This window comes from Erigeron canadensis, chromosome 2, assembly GCF_010389155.1.
Source record: "Erigeron canadensis isolate Cc75 chromosome 2, C_canadensis_v1, whole genome shotgun sequence".
NCBI classification, from domain to species: domain Eukaryota; kingdom Viridiplantae; phylum Streptophyta; class Magnoliopsida; order Asterales; family Asteraceae; genus Erigeron; species Erigeron canadensis.
In genome coordinates, this window is record NC_057762.1 from 30,250,749 (window position 1) to 30,264,757 (window position 14,009).

Below are 14,009 nucleotides of genomic sequence, written 5' to 3' on the forward strand. Positions count from 1 at the left end.
TGTTTGGAAAAAATTACATGATTAGTTATTGGGTCGTGTTCAGGTTTGACCTTGAAAAATTCATCTTTAAACATGTTCCGTATATTCTATAATAACCACCCTAAATTCAATAAAAGTTAGTTGCATTCAAACTCTTAAAAGACCAAATGGATAAAGGTTTGGTTTGGATTCAATATCCTAATTCCTACCAACCATTTGAAAGAGTCGTTATTTAGTTGAAGAATAAAATTGCCACCATATGTCTGCACATGGACTGCACATGGTTTTGGTTGTTACTTAGTTGTTTTGCTGCACATTTTTCTTTGTTTAAATTTACGTTAAGTTAGTCTAGTTTGTTACAGAATATTATGGGATGACCATGTATTCCTTAAGAATAGGTATTTCTGTTATTTTTCATTTGAACGTGTTCTGTTAGGCTCTATAAATGGGCTAGTGTTGATCTCAATAAAGGATCAGATAATTGAGTGTGTTTTTGCTTATAACTGCTACTACTCTTTCAAGTGGTATCAGAGCAAAACTTGTGAGGTATCTGCCAGTGATAAATGGCTATTGAAAACGCTAATTTCCAACCCCCCAGTGTCCCAAAGTTCGATGGTGATTACGAACACTGGAGCTTGTTGATGAAGACCTTGTTACGATCCAAAGAGTACTGGGTCGTGATTGATCCAGGATATGAAGAACCAAAGGAAAGAGCAGATATCTCGATTGCACAACAGGCTGCTCTCGAAGTCATGCGTCTTAAGGATCTGAAGGCTCAAAACTACTTGTTCCAATCAATTGACAAGCAGATAATTAAGACCATGACCCACAAAGAAACATCAAAGCAAATCTGGGAGGCTATGAAGAACAAGTATCAAGGAAATGCAAGGGTGAAGAAGGCGCAACTGCAAAGGTTACGAAGAGATTTCGAGACCTTAGAGATGAAGAATCATGAAGGAGTAACGGAGTACTTTGGGAGAGTCATGACATTGGCTAACGAAATGAGAAACTTTGGAGAAGACATGACCGATGTAAAGGTTGTAGAAAAGATTCTCAGATCTTTGACAGAGAAGTACAATTACGTTGTATGCTCCATTGAAGAATCTCAAGATACAGACTCGATGTCTGTTTTATTAGGGAGTAGAGATACACCAAAAGGACGAAGGTATGTAATGGTGTTAATTGATGATTACTCTAGAAAAGGGTGGGTATATTTTCTCTCTAGGAAAAGTGAATGTTTTGAAACTTTTAAGAAGTTTAAAGTTAAAGTTGAAAATGAAACAAACCTAACCATAAAAAGTCTAAGAAGTGATCGTGGGGGAGAGTTTACTTCTAAAGAATTCAATGATTATTGCGATACTGTTGGAATAAAGAGACAGTTAACCACTGCCTACACACCCCAACAGAATGGAGTTGCAGAACGTCGCAATAGAACATTGATGAATATGGTTAGATGCATGCTGTTAGAAAAAGGATTACCTAAATGGTTATGGTGTAAGGCTGCAAAGTGGGCATGTCATGTTCTAAATAGATGTGCCACCACTTCCTTAGAAGACAAAGTCCCTGAAACCTTATGGTTTGGTCACACCCCAAATGTTGATTACATTAAGATATTTGGGTGTATTGGATACGTACATGTTCCCTCTCAATTAAGAACAAAGCTAGAAGACAGGAGCCACAAGTGTGTATTTTTGGGAATAAGCACAAAGTCTAAAGCATATAAGATGTATGATCTTATGTTGGAAAAGATGCATACTAGCAAAGATGTGATTTTTGCTGAAGAAGAAACGTGGGTATGGGAGAAAAGGAGTTTAGGTAATAATAAACTCTTAATTTTAGATGAAGAAAGTATGGAAGATCAAAATGAAAATTCTGACAGGTTACAAACAAATGTGACTGGTCAAGTGGGTGAAGTGGGTAATAACCAAAGTATGGTCACTCCCTCAAGGACAACTCACGAAAGTGGTCCTAGTAAAGTGGCTACTACTGATGATGACACTACACTTCAACAAGATACAAGTTCTACTTTAAATACTAGGGATGGTACAAGTAAAAGGAATAAAGCTACACCTAGTTGGATGACAGATTATGAAAGTGGGGAAGGACTTTTAGATGATGAGGTGCATTTTGTCTCATTGGAAGACCCAATAAGCTATGAAGAGGCAGCCAAGGATCCAAAGTGGGTCAAAGCAATGCAAAGTGAGATAGAGTCCATATTAAAGAATGAAACGTGGGAATTGGTGGATCTGCCAAAAGGAGCTAAACCCATTGGAGTTAAATGGCTGTATAAAACTAAACTGAATGAAAAAGGTGAAGTTGATAAGTTCAAGGCACGCTTCGTGGTTAAAGGGTGTTCACAAAATAAGGGCATAGACTACAATGAAGTCTTTGCCCCTGTGGCTCGATGGGATACAGTGAGAAGTTTAGTAGCAGTTGCTGCAGAGAAAGGGTGGAAGATAAACCAGTTTGATGTTAAATGTGCTTTCTTAAATGGAGAGTTGCAAGAAACAGTTTTTATAAATCAACCTCCTGGCTTTGTCAAGAAAGGATAAGAAATGAAGGTTTGCAGATTAAAGAGAGCTTTATATGGATTAAAACAGGCACCACGAGCCTGGTTTAATCGTATTGAAAGGTATTTTTTGAAGGAGGGTTTCTGCAAAAGTGAGTATGATCATACTCTCTTCATAAAAACTACTAAAGATGGAAGTGTAATAGTCAGCTTATATGTGGATGACTTAATTTACACTGGTGACAACAAAGAGTTATGTGAAGTATTTAGGGTGTCCATGATGAAGGAATTTGAGATGACCGATTTGGGAATGATGAAATATTTTCTTGGAGTGGAAGTGAATCAAGGGAAGGCTGGAATCAGTATGTGTCAAAGGAAGTATGCTAGAGAAATATTGAATTGATTTGGGTTGTGGGAAAGCAATGGGGTCAGAAATCTTATAGTACCTGGAACTATTGTCACTAAGGCCGGAGTTGGAGCTAAGGTAGATGAAACCGAATATAAGAGCCTAGTTGGGAGTCTTATGTACCTGACAGTTACAAGACCTGATCTTATGTATGCTGTAAGTTTCATTTCAAGGTTCATGTTTGATCCTAGAGAAGAGCACTATGCTTTAGCTAAAAGGATACTAAGGTATGTAAAAGAAACTTACAGTTTTGGTTTATTTTACAAGAAAGAAAGTGGGTTTGAATTAAAGGTATACACGGATAGTGATTATGCTCGTGACACTGAAGATAGAAAGTGTACATCGGGTTATGTTTGTTTGTTAAGTGAAGCTGCAATATGTTGGAGCTCAAGGAAGCAAGAGATAGTCACTCTGTCATCTACCGAAGCTGAATACGTAGCTGCAACAGCTTGTGCTTGTCACAGTATTTGGCTTAAAGGACTGCTGAAAGAAATTCGAGGTGAAGATGTGGGCTCAATCAAGATTGCATGTGACAACAGTTCCGCAATTAAGCTATCAAAGAATCTAGTTCAACATAGGAGAACGAAACACATTGATGTTCGTTATCATTACTTAAGGAATTTGGTGAACGATGGGAAAATTCATCTCTCATTTTGTCCTACTTTGGAGCAAGTTGCAGATGTGATGACAAAGCCTGTGAAGTTGGAAACGTTTGAGAAGATGAGGATGCTCCTGGGTGTTCGTAAGCTTGAAGAATTAAACTAAATATGCTTATATTTTAGTTTAAGAGAAGGATTTGAAAGAGTCGTTATTTAGTTGAAGAATAAAATTGCCACCATATGTCTGCACATGGACTGCACATGGTTTTGGCTGTTACTTAGTTGTTATGCTGCACGTTTTTCTTTGTTTAAATTTACGTTAAGTTAGTCTAGTTTGTTACAGAATATTATGGGATAACCATGTATTCCTTAAGAATAGGTATTTCTGTTATTTTTCATTTGAACGTGTTCTGTTAGGCTCTATAAATGGGCTAGTGTTGATCTCAATAAAGGATCAGATAATTGAGTGTGTTTTTGCTTATAACTGTTACTACTCTTTCACCATTAGAGGTGTAAATAAAACTGGTAAAATTGATTAAAGCGTAGTAAATTAATCGGTTCAGGATAAAACGTCATATGATTATATAACGTTTTGAATACTCATAATCTGGTTTTTAATATGATTCATAATTTAAAAGATGGCTACATATGCGTAAACCAATATAATTAATAAGTTACACACTTATATAAGAAAAATCAAAATATGTTACTATGCTAGTATTTACACAGAAAATATTTATAATGTTGGTTTAAATGTACTTGACCCCAAAAGAAAACCAGTATTGAAATGTTTAGATTTTTTGTTCAGGGGTTGTATGTTGAAGTTTGTGGTTATTGCGTGTTTAGTGGACCGTAAGTCAAGATTATCGATTAATGTGGCACGTGGATTGCTTTTATTGGTTCCTTCGTTTCATGGATTATGGTTCGTGATTCTTAGTTCATGTGACAATGTGACATACGTTTTTTTTTTTGTTTTGGGTGGGTATGCAGGCCATTGCCAATTGATATTTCGTACATGGTTCGGATTTGTTTGGTCCATGTTTGAGCGTTTTACATTTTCTTATTTGTGGTTCATATGGTTTAAAACATTCATTTGTAATTTTTTTAATAGAAAATGATAATAACAGCCCTAAGAGTTGTCATTAAAAGGTTATTATACGCATAAGAACTTGTACTTTATACATTAAAAACCGCCCCTTAAATTTTCGCATGACAAAGTACAAATTTTAATGCGACCAAATAATCTATACTGACAGCCCTAAGGGCTGTCATTAATAAAACCCTTTTTTAATTAATGTACTAATTGAGATTTCCCCATGCTTGATAAAATATCAGTATAGATATATATATATATATACTAATTAAAGCAACATGGTTCGGATCAGTGTAATTACTCTGGTTTCTGAATACATATTTCATGGTTCGATCCTCATCCCATGCAAAGGTTGAAGGGCCTTTTCTACCATTTAGGTAGAATATGAAAGCAGATTTTCAACTTATGTAGAGGTAAGGTCTACCTACATCTTAACCTCCCCACACACCTTCAAAGTATTGAAGCTCAAAACCCACAAAATGCGTCATTCAGCATTAACTTATTTTCCTTTCCTACCACTTGATGACATAAAATTTTGTTGTGATGTTACTTTTTATATCTTTTGTTTTTTATTATTCTAAGCAATATAACACATATTAACTATCATCTTGCATTCTTGCGTATCTTTTCATCCTATGTCCATTAATTTACACAAGATTGGGAATTTATCTACCAAAACTTGGAGATAAAGTATGTAACTAATTTAGCGCTACAAAGTACACCATGTTTGTTTTACCTTAAAAAATATAACAAACTACAAATAATATGATATTATTTTAAAAATAATCCATTCCTTTTAATTTGTAAAATAAACACCCAATGTTGCCTTTTTATGGATTTTGGGTCTAATATCTTGGCGGTATATGAGAAAGTTGAGATGTAGACAATCGTACATTTGCCAAAGTAGAGAGACTATTCCTAAGTTTCATACAAATAATCGAAGAAAACCTTTAACCTTTCTTAGATGTAGTCCTTTTAAAATGTGCCATCAATTATTCTCTCTGCTATCATCCTCGATGTAATCCAATGGTCTATGTTGGTCTAACTTTACCTATAAAGATGAATCAACTTTAGAGGATCCTAATCCTAATTAACTTATCATATTTTATATGTTTATCCTTATTTAGTAATAACCTAAGTTATTTTTAATCATATTTTGAATGATTTTTTATTATTAAGAATTTCCGTTCATAAACAGAAATAGTTCAAAGATAATTTGACTATTAATGTGTTAGTTAAGAACGTTGGAAAGTTTGAAATATTGTTTAAAGAAAATCTATTTAGTTACTATATTGTGAAGGGTAAAAGGTAATTCAAACTTTTTACAAACTGAAAATGTAGATAACTAGGTGAAACCCGTGCATTGCACCGGGCTTTTTTATTTTCTATATAATTTATCGTGAATGACATACAATAAAAAAATATATATTTATAACGAAAAGTGAATAAGTATCTATACTCTATACACTTCAATAAAAGAGCAATCCCTCCCCTCCGCTTCTTCTCACTCTCAATTTTTTTTTAAAAACCATCATATCTATAATCCCTTATAAAGTAAAATGACATCTTTTATTTTAAATCTAATCATCACTTTATATACCTAAAACATCTCTATTTTTTTAATTTAACTTTTATTTACAAACAACCCCCTTTAAAAGTTATCTGAAATACCCAAATGATTAAATTACACTATCAGCAATTTGACTTTAAAAATATCTTATTAACCTTTAAATCAATTATCCATGTCACTCGCTGCCGCCTCTACCACCACCGTCACGACTACCGCTGCATTACGCAGGTACCGTGCTAATCTAACTAAATTATCCGGCAATGCCTTCATATTTTAGCAATCATTTCATTTTAAAAGATAAACAAATGCCTTAAATGATAAGATAGTATTTATGTAGATATACTTGATGTTTGAGATATTATTTAAGACGAATTTTCAATATTACTTAAACGACGTAATGTATGAACATTTTAAGAGATTTCTAAGAAAAAAGTGACAAAGTTTTATATGAAAAGGTTATACCCTTCAAGTATTTCACTTCCAAAAGACCTTTGAAACATACATAACAAATAGAAGCATCCCCTATCGTCAAACTATTACAAAATATTATTGCCAATTGCTAGATTTCCTACTTTATTTTAATAGTAATAAATAAAACATAAAAGTAGGAATGATAGACCAAATTTGCTTTGTTGACAACATCTTACATTCAAAGGAAAAAAAAAGAAAACTTTGTCACTCATTATGATATTACATGGAACTTCAAAAATAAAAATAAATAAATGAAAATCCCATAACGTCAATTATTTTATTTCCATAAAGAAGAATCTATTGTCATTCATCCAACATCAATGAAGTTTATTTTTGCTCCCTTTCAAGTTTATCTCGGTAATCAATATCCCTGGGTCGAAACATAGTAATTATAAAAGTGTTAGTCTTAGATATGGACAATCAAAACAGAGCATGAGTATGTATGTGTAGAAAAACATTACTATACGGAGCATAAAGATACTCCATTTGCAGAAGACCAAGCAAGACAAGACATACCTCCACATGACATGCATCACGGAGTATAAACCTGAACCTTAACCAATGATTGTTATCGAAGACTTCATTGAAGTAGTTCTTTAACTTGCCAACCTTCAAAACAAAACTATATGCCATGCCTTCTTCAAAGCTATATGTCACCAACTCAGTAGTGAGAAGTCAAATAGATCAAACTCATATGAAATCCACTGAGTTAAAATCTAGCTACTTGTAACTTGTAAGACTTCAGTGTAGCGACAATATAAGCAATTTGTAATAAACAATTTGTGCATCTCATTAGTTACTTTTATATAATTAAACCATCTAAACATAAACCTTACTTTACGACCAATTTGTAGTAAACTGTAAAAGAGAACACTATATGAGCTATATGCTTAGTTTCTGCATATATAGTTATTTGAGAGAGAGGATGCAAAAGTCACCATTACCTGGCCAGCTTTTAATTTGGAAGTAAAAAGTAGTAAATGGAAGTTGGTATCATTTGAAAATAATACAACATATACCTTAACTTCATCAAAACATGTTGATTTAAAAACTCTAAACGACACTAATATAAGAGTAATATGGAACCCAAAAAACTCAAAACCAAATATGAAAAAGTACACCACCAAAAAGCACAACATATAGAGAAATTTAGATAACCAAGATCAACACTTGAAAGGCCTTATTTGAGATCACCTTGTAACATTAATATGAAATAACCAAGATCCATATATCTAGATGTCAAATTTTTAAATTTGCAACTACTTCAATTATAGAATTTGATTATTTATTCTAACCATCTTGCTTACCCAATTTGTCTAAGAATGGGCCTGCTTAAAACTTGGTTTAATACTATCCTTCCCATCTTAGCTCTTAGTTAAGGGCTTACTTGGAATCATTGATCACAGTCAAGCTTCTTGTTGCTAAAAGCTTCTTTTTATTTCTTCCAAACCACTATTTTTAGACCCAATATCTTTAGGAATTGACCAGATTAAAACTTGGCTTACAGCTATCGTTACTATTAAACTCTTAATAGAGTTGCCCGATCGTAAAGATAATAAGACATGCTTAGTTAAGGGCTTACTTAAAATCATTGATCACAAGGTCAAACTTCTTGTTACGAAAAGCTTCTTTATTTGTTGAGAAACGTTCACGGCAGAAGGCAACCACCTAGTGCGAGAGAAAAGTCAGACCAAATATATTAGCTTCCCCATCTCCTAGGTAATGCCATTATGAGTTGTATAGCCAAAAATATATTCTGCAATTCATTCCTGCACGATTTGATACTTCAATAACCAAAACATCAAGAAAACCATTATGTCAGATACAACGAAGTTCAGAATTCTTAACAATCTTAGAGTGATAAATTCAGACGTTAACCAAGCTAAAAAGCAAATCTGGAACACCATGAGATTACCGGTAAATTTAACAAAATCTGCTGAACTCTTGTGTTTTACAGAGCCTGAAATTTAGAAGTTTCAAATGAAGGTTCCTTTAGCTCGGAGAATGTCAATTTCGGCTTTCTTTAAATCATTTGGCTAGGATCTCCGTGAAGACATACCAATGTTAAGAAATGCACAAGTGCTTAAAACAAATTTATTAATAAGATACTGATTTTTTTTCACATGTCCAAAGATCAATGTTAATGGTAGAGACATATGCATGCACTATGACTAATGACTCGTCAACTCGCCTGAAAATAGAAGTATTCGATAGAAGTTGAAACTAAGAAACATAAGAGTATGCAAAGCGTATCGTGAAAAATATCATAACAGAGCTAAGAGTCTATTCAATAATATCAACTGAAGTCATTATAGTTTATATAGATCATAAACAACGTTAAAGCTTACATATTTGAACTATAGCAACAACACATAAAAATGTTTAATCAACTAAAGTCATTAGTATAATTACACATAAAAAATGTTTAGTCAACTGCGCTCTAGAGGGTAAAGAATTACCCTTAAGTCTCTTTGTACCAGAGCAGCAATTTCGGTAAAAACATAACTCGAGGCATAAAGTAGATGTCATTTGCATAAAGATTGTCTGATTTCTTTACCTTAAATCATTATTGATCAGAGAAACCTCATATTTTCAGACTTTGGTCACAAAAATGATGATCCCAATACATGAGAATATGGGTTCTTTAGATGATATATAAAGTGATGATCAGATGCTTTACGACTTCAAAATTGACAAACGTACACTTTCAACACCAGGATCTACAGTTCTTACAATCGTAATTTGCTTATTAAAAACCTAGAATCTACTAAATAATTACACATAACCAATAAAATGAATAGCTTCAAACCTAACATGAATTTATATATGGCTATTCATGTAAAAAAAATACATACATATACACATATGAATATAGGTATAGATATAGATATGAAGTAAATGAAGTTACATGAACATGGCCCTGAAACTGAAAGATGATGCCCTATGGATTAAAGATGGCCAACCGCATCAAATAATATTTAGTTGTCATGAGTATTAAGAAAATCATATTTGATTTAAATAACAGTAACAAAGTAAGTTGCATATTGTGAGGCCTGCAAATTTATGATTAATATCTCCAAAACACAACTTAAATCAAATATACGAAACCCAAAACCTACATTCAAATGATATAGCCCATACCGAAATCCATATTCATGATTTATATTTACAAACCTACAAATAAAGATTAAACTAATATACAGATACATTGAAACAGACAAAAATGAGATCGAAAAAACAAACCTGGAAGAAAGGATCGGAAGTGTGAATTTGACTGTGGAAATAGAAAAAATTTGAATGCTGAAATCTTGATAAATATATTGATCGTATCTATCTACTTTAAAACCCTAAATCCCTAAAATTTAGGTATTCACCAGCAACGTATTTCATGGAAAGAATATGAGGAGGCGAGATATTTGTTTCTGTACTAAATCGCGTTACATGAATCACAAATATTTGATTACTAAACTTAGAGATCCGATTCTTAGGGTATGACGTTTATCAACTTTGGGTTTGCACTTCCCAAACAAAACCAAGGTTGGTTCAAGTGGTGGATATACTCTACGTTAATTCGGAGGTCATGGGTTCGAACCCACTACTGAATTGTTTTTTATTAAAAACTCATTTATAGCTTGCTTTAGCTTAGTGGTGTAACTTATTCATGTTTTAGAAACATATTTTTTCTTATTTTGTTTGGTTAAAAACTTAATGAATGCAATATTAATAGGAAAATGAAATTGAATATTTCATGTGTATCAAAAATGGTAAAGAATGAAATCTCTATTATTAATAAAGAATAATTGTTTCTAAAAAAAAAAATATGATGTGTCATTCTATAACTTTTTCCTATAATTTTTATAATTAAAGATGATGTCATGTTACAAAAATACATTTATTATAATTTAGCATATATTTTCTTTAGTTTATCATAGTTCAAAATTTTTATTTAAGTCTTGATAAAATATTTATAAATTTAGATTAATGATATTTTCTATATCTATTTTCAAGTAAAAATTTATTTTGGAGTTAAAATATATAACTACATAAGTTTAGCTCTCTTGGCGACAATTTTTATTAATTACAAATTTACAGTAATGATTTAAGTCTTGATTAAATATTTATAAATTTAAATTAATGATATCTTTTATATCTATCTTCGTAAAAATTTATTTTGAAGCTAAAATACATAACCATATAGGTTTAGCTCCCTTGATGTTTCGATTTTATAGTTATAGATACGTAAATCGTGTTTTGCTTTTATAGGTTGCAGGTTATATTATAATTATTATCTACTGATTATGATGTTAATATTATTCCACAACTTTAAAATTTCAGCCTTATTAATATCAACACTTAAAACAATTTCTTTTTATTAATTACAAATTTATAGTTATGATCTTTTGTTTATTATTAAATTCAATGTTTGGTAATGTTAAGATTAAAGTTTGCATTTTATTACAATTTATATTTTGTATATGTAACGAAATATATTTGCAACAGCCCGGATTGAATCCGGGTTAATTAGCTAGTATTTAGAATAAACAATTATTAAATGTCTAATGATATTTAGAATATTTCAACTAATTGCTTCATTGTCGGGTGTCTTTCGTTTTAATGCTATCAATCCTATTCAAGGTACGCCAATCTACTTCTACTATGTTAAAAAATTCTTCAATTTTTGTTAAGTTACGGATATACTTAGATAAAAACAAAGTAACCATATTAAAAGTCACCAAATATGTATTAACCGATGTAACAACTACCCAACTACCAAAACTTATAGCGTTAGTTTAGATTGAATCCTTTTTTTAGTACATTAACTACTGATGGACTTTATACATCAAAAGGAAAACAACATAGGTAAATTGACGCAGAACAATGTTTTTCATCGCCCTAAAGAAAGGACTCTATATAAAAGGGATTTATATAAAAGAATAAAAAAAGTACATAACTTTTATGGTGATAGGTAAGTACTACACACTAAGACATATTTGTTGTGTATAAACAATAGAGAAACATCCAAATCAATTATATATGCAATTGATAACCACCTAATGATGAAATACAAAGAGTAAAAAATGCTAATTAGTGGAACAAAACATAACAAAATATAATCATCAAAATACATCATAATTAAAAGACAAAATCAGAATGTTAACAACAGCATATATCCCAAAAGGAATGAGTTCATAATGAGATGTAAATAACCAAATAAAAAACATCCAGAAAGCTAAAACTCATATTCACAAATAGGTCAATTAATACAAAATAGAAATGAGAAATCTATACTCCATGTATAAACAAACTACTCCTTCCCCATTCAACTCTCTACCTTTAAATTGTCCAATATACCTTTCTAATTTATACTACCTTCACATACCTTATCTCTAAAATTTCAAAATTATCCTTAAAGAAAAAACTCCACAATTACCTAGAAACCCCATTGGGATAAAAACTTCATTCAACTCTAAAATTTTTGCTACGGATAAGATAAAACATCTTAATTGTCATAGATTATATCACAAAATGTTTAAACAATAATTACTTTTTATAACTCATAAAATTATTAACCAATTATGTCTTTTTTTATATTCGTATTAAATTTTAATCTTTGACTATATTTATTTTTCTAATAAACGAACCTAATGGATGATGATGAAGAATAAGGTATAGCCGTATAAGGAAAGTATTAGAACTAAGTAGAAACGAATTAGTTTTATATATATAGTTTTAGATATTTTGTATATTGTAATTTTGATGGAAGATATTCACATTATATTTGCCGATTTGGTAGTATTATTTTAATACTTATAATAATTTATTATTAACATGTATAAAATAAATAAATAATATGATAAATATTGTAAAAAATAATTTAGGAGATGTCACGTAAGAAAAATCTTATGTGGCAATGTTTAATAATAGTTTTGAATTAGTTAGATAGCTCTAGAATCTTAGAATAACTATTGTTTTATTAAGTAGATAGATATATATTATGTGTTTTACCTGCACGATGTGCAGTTATTAAATTTAGTTTTTGAAAATAATTTTGACACAAATTCCATAAACCCCAAAATAGTTTATTAATATTTATATTTGATGAGAATTTATTAAAATATCTTTGCCATATATAGAATTTTTAGAATTCATTAAATATGTTTAAATAATATAATTATTATAAAAATTTATAAAAATAACACATGAGATAAAAAGTTTATGTGTCAATTTTTAAAAATAGCTTTAAATTGAAAGAGGTTTTAAAATATTAGGATAACTACTCTTTTAATAGATATATAGATATAGATATAGATAGATAGATAGATATAGATATTATACATGCAAAGCTAGGTATATTCTTTATAAAAGATAAAAGATTTATGTAATATGTATTATAGATTTATGCGAGTATGCAACTGCAAGAACCAATAACCAACAAATGAAAAAACATATTTTCATACATCTCGTTCTTGTAGGACTTGAACCAAGTCACCAACTCAATTAATGACTAGTCACTCTAATTTTTCTATTGCCATCTTTCAGATGGGTCGACTTAGAGTAATTGGGTCAACTGGCCCACCTAATTGAGTCTGGATCGTTCCAATGGAAGAGTAGCAATAACAGGCTCCTTCAAATATTATTAGAAACCGTTTGGTGCAAAAAAATATATATATATATATTTATAGTACAACCTTTAATCGAACCAACTGCGTACATCACCTTTATGAAACCAAGTACGATTGTTATTATAGTTGCATGTTTGAATTAGATACCATTCATAGGTTTTAGGTAAAATAAAACAATAGGGTTTTTTTTCACTAAAAATCACTATGCATCATGAAAATCATTGTTCATCAATTGCTTCGTAAATCTTCATGGATCAGTTTAACCATGATTTAAGATTCAAGATTTATTTTATTTGTTTTACCTTAGTACCTGTTTTACGATACCCAATCCTACCATTTATATTATAAATTTATAAATTATAACCAATTCTCTAACACATGTAGTACGTTAGGTATAAGTCATGTGTCTATACTCTATATACATGTAATCTAGACTAGGAAAATGTTCTTGCAAAGCGGGTATTATGACTACTATCTATATGACTATATTTGTCGATGTGTGTCTGCTAGGCACAAGATTCGTGCTTGAAAAGTCATGAGAACGATGGATTTTATGACAAAAAAAAAAAAATCCTCTAACGCATAATTAAACCGTTATCCTTTGGGTAAAAAAAAAAAAAAAAAGCTTTTGATTTATGCTCTAACGCAAAATAAAAACCTTACACGTGGCCTGTTAAAAAAAAAGCTTTTTTTGTGACATTATAAGCTTATTTGATTTATTCTCTTTTTTTTTAACAGGCCACGTGTAAGGTTTTTATT

General features: G+C 30.9%; 1 long non-coding RNA gene across 9 annotated transcripts; it reads right to left on the reverse strand.

Moving 5' to 3' along the window:
• Positions 1-6,770: 6,770 nt before the first annotated feature.
• On the reverse strand, positions 6,771-10,055 carry LOC122590295. 9 transcript variants are annotated; one of them, XR_006322450.1, is made up of 5 exons: positions 9,871-10,055; positions 8,543-8,587; positions 8,210-8,396; positions 7,144-7,273; positions 6,771-6,997 (listed from the first exon to the last, which is right to left on the reverse strand). It is a non-coding gene; the product is annotated as an uncharacterized LOC122590295 (long non-coding RNA). The 9 variants fall into 9 exon arrangements; XR_006322447.1 differs by having other exon boundaries at positions 8,210-8,411; XR_006322448.1 differs by lacking the exon at positions 8,543-8,587 and having other exon boundaries at positions 8,210-8,411; positions 9,871-10,054.
• Positions 10,056-14,009: the final 3,954 nt, after the last annotated feature.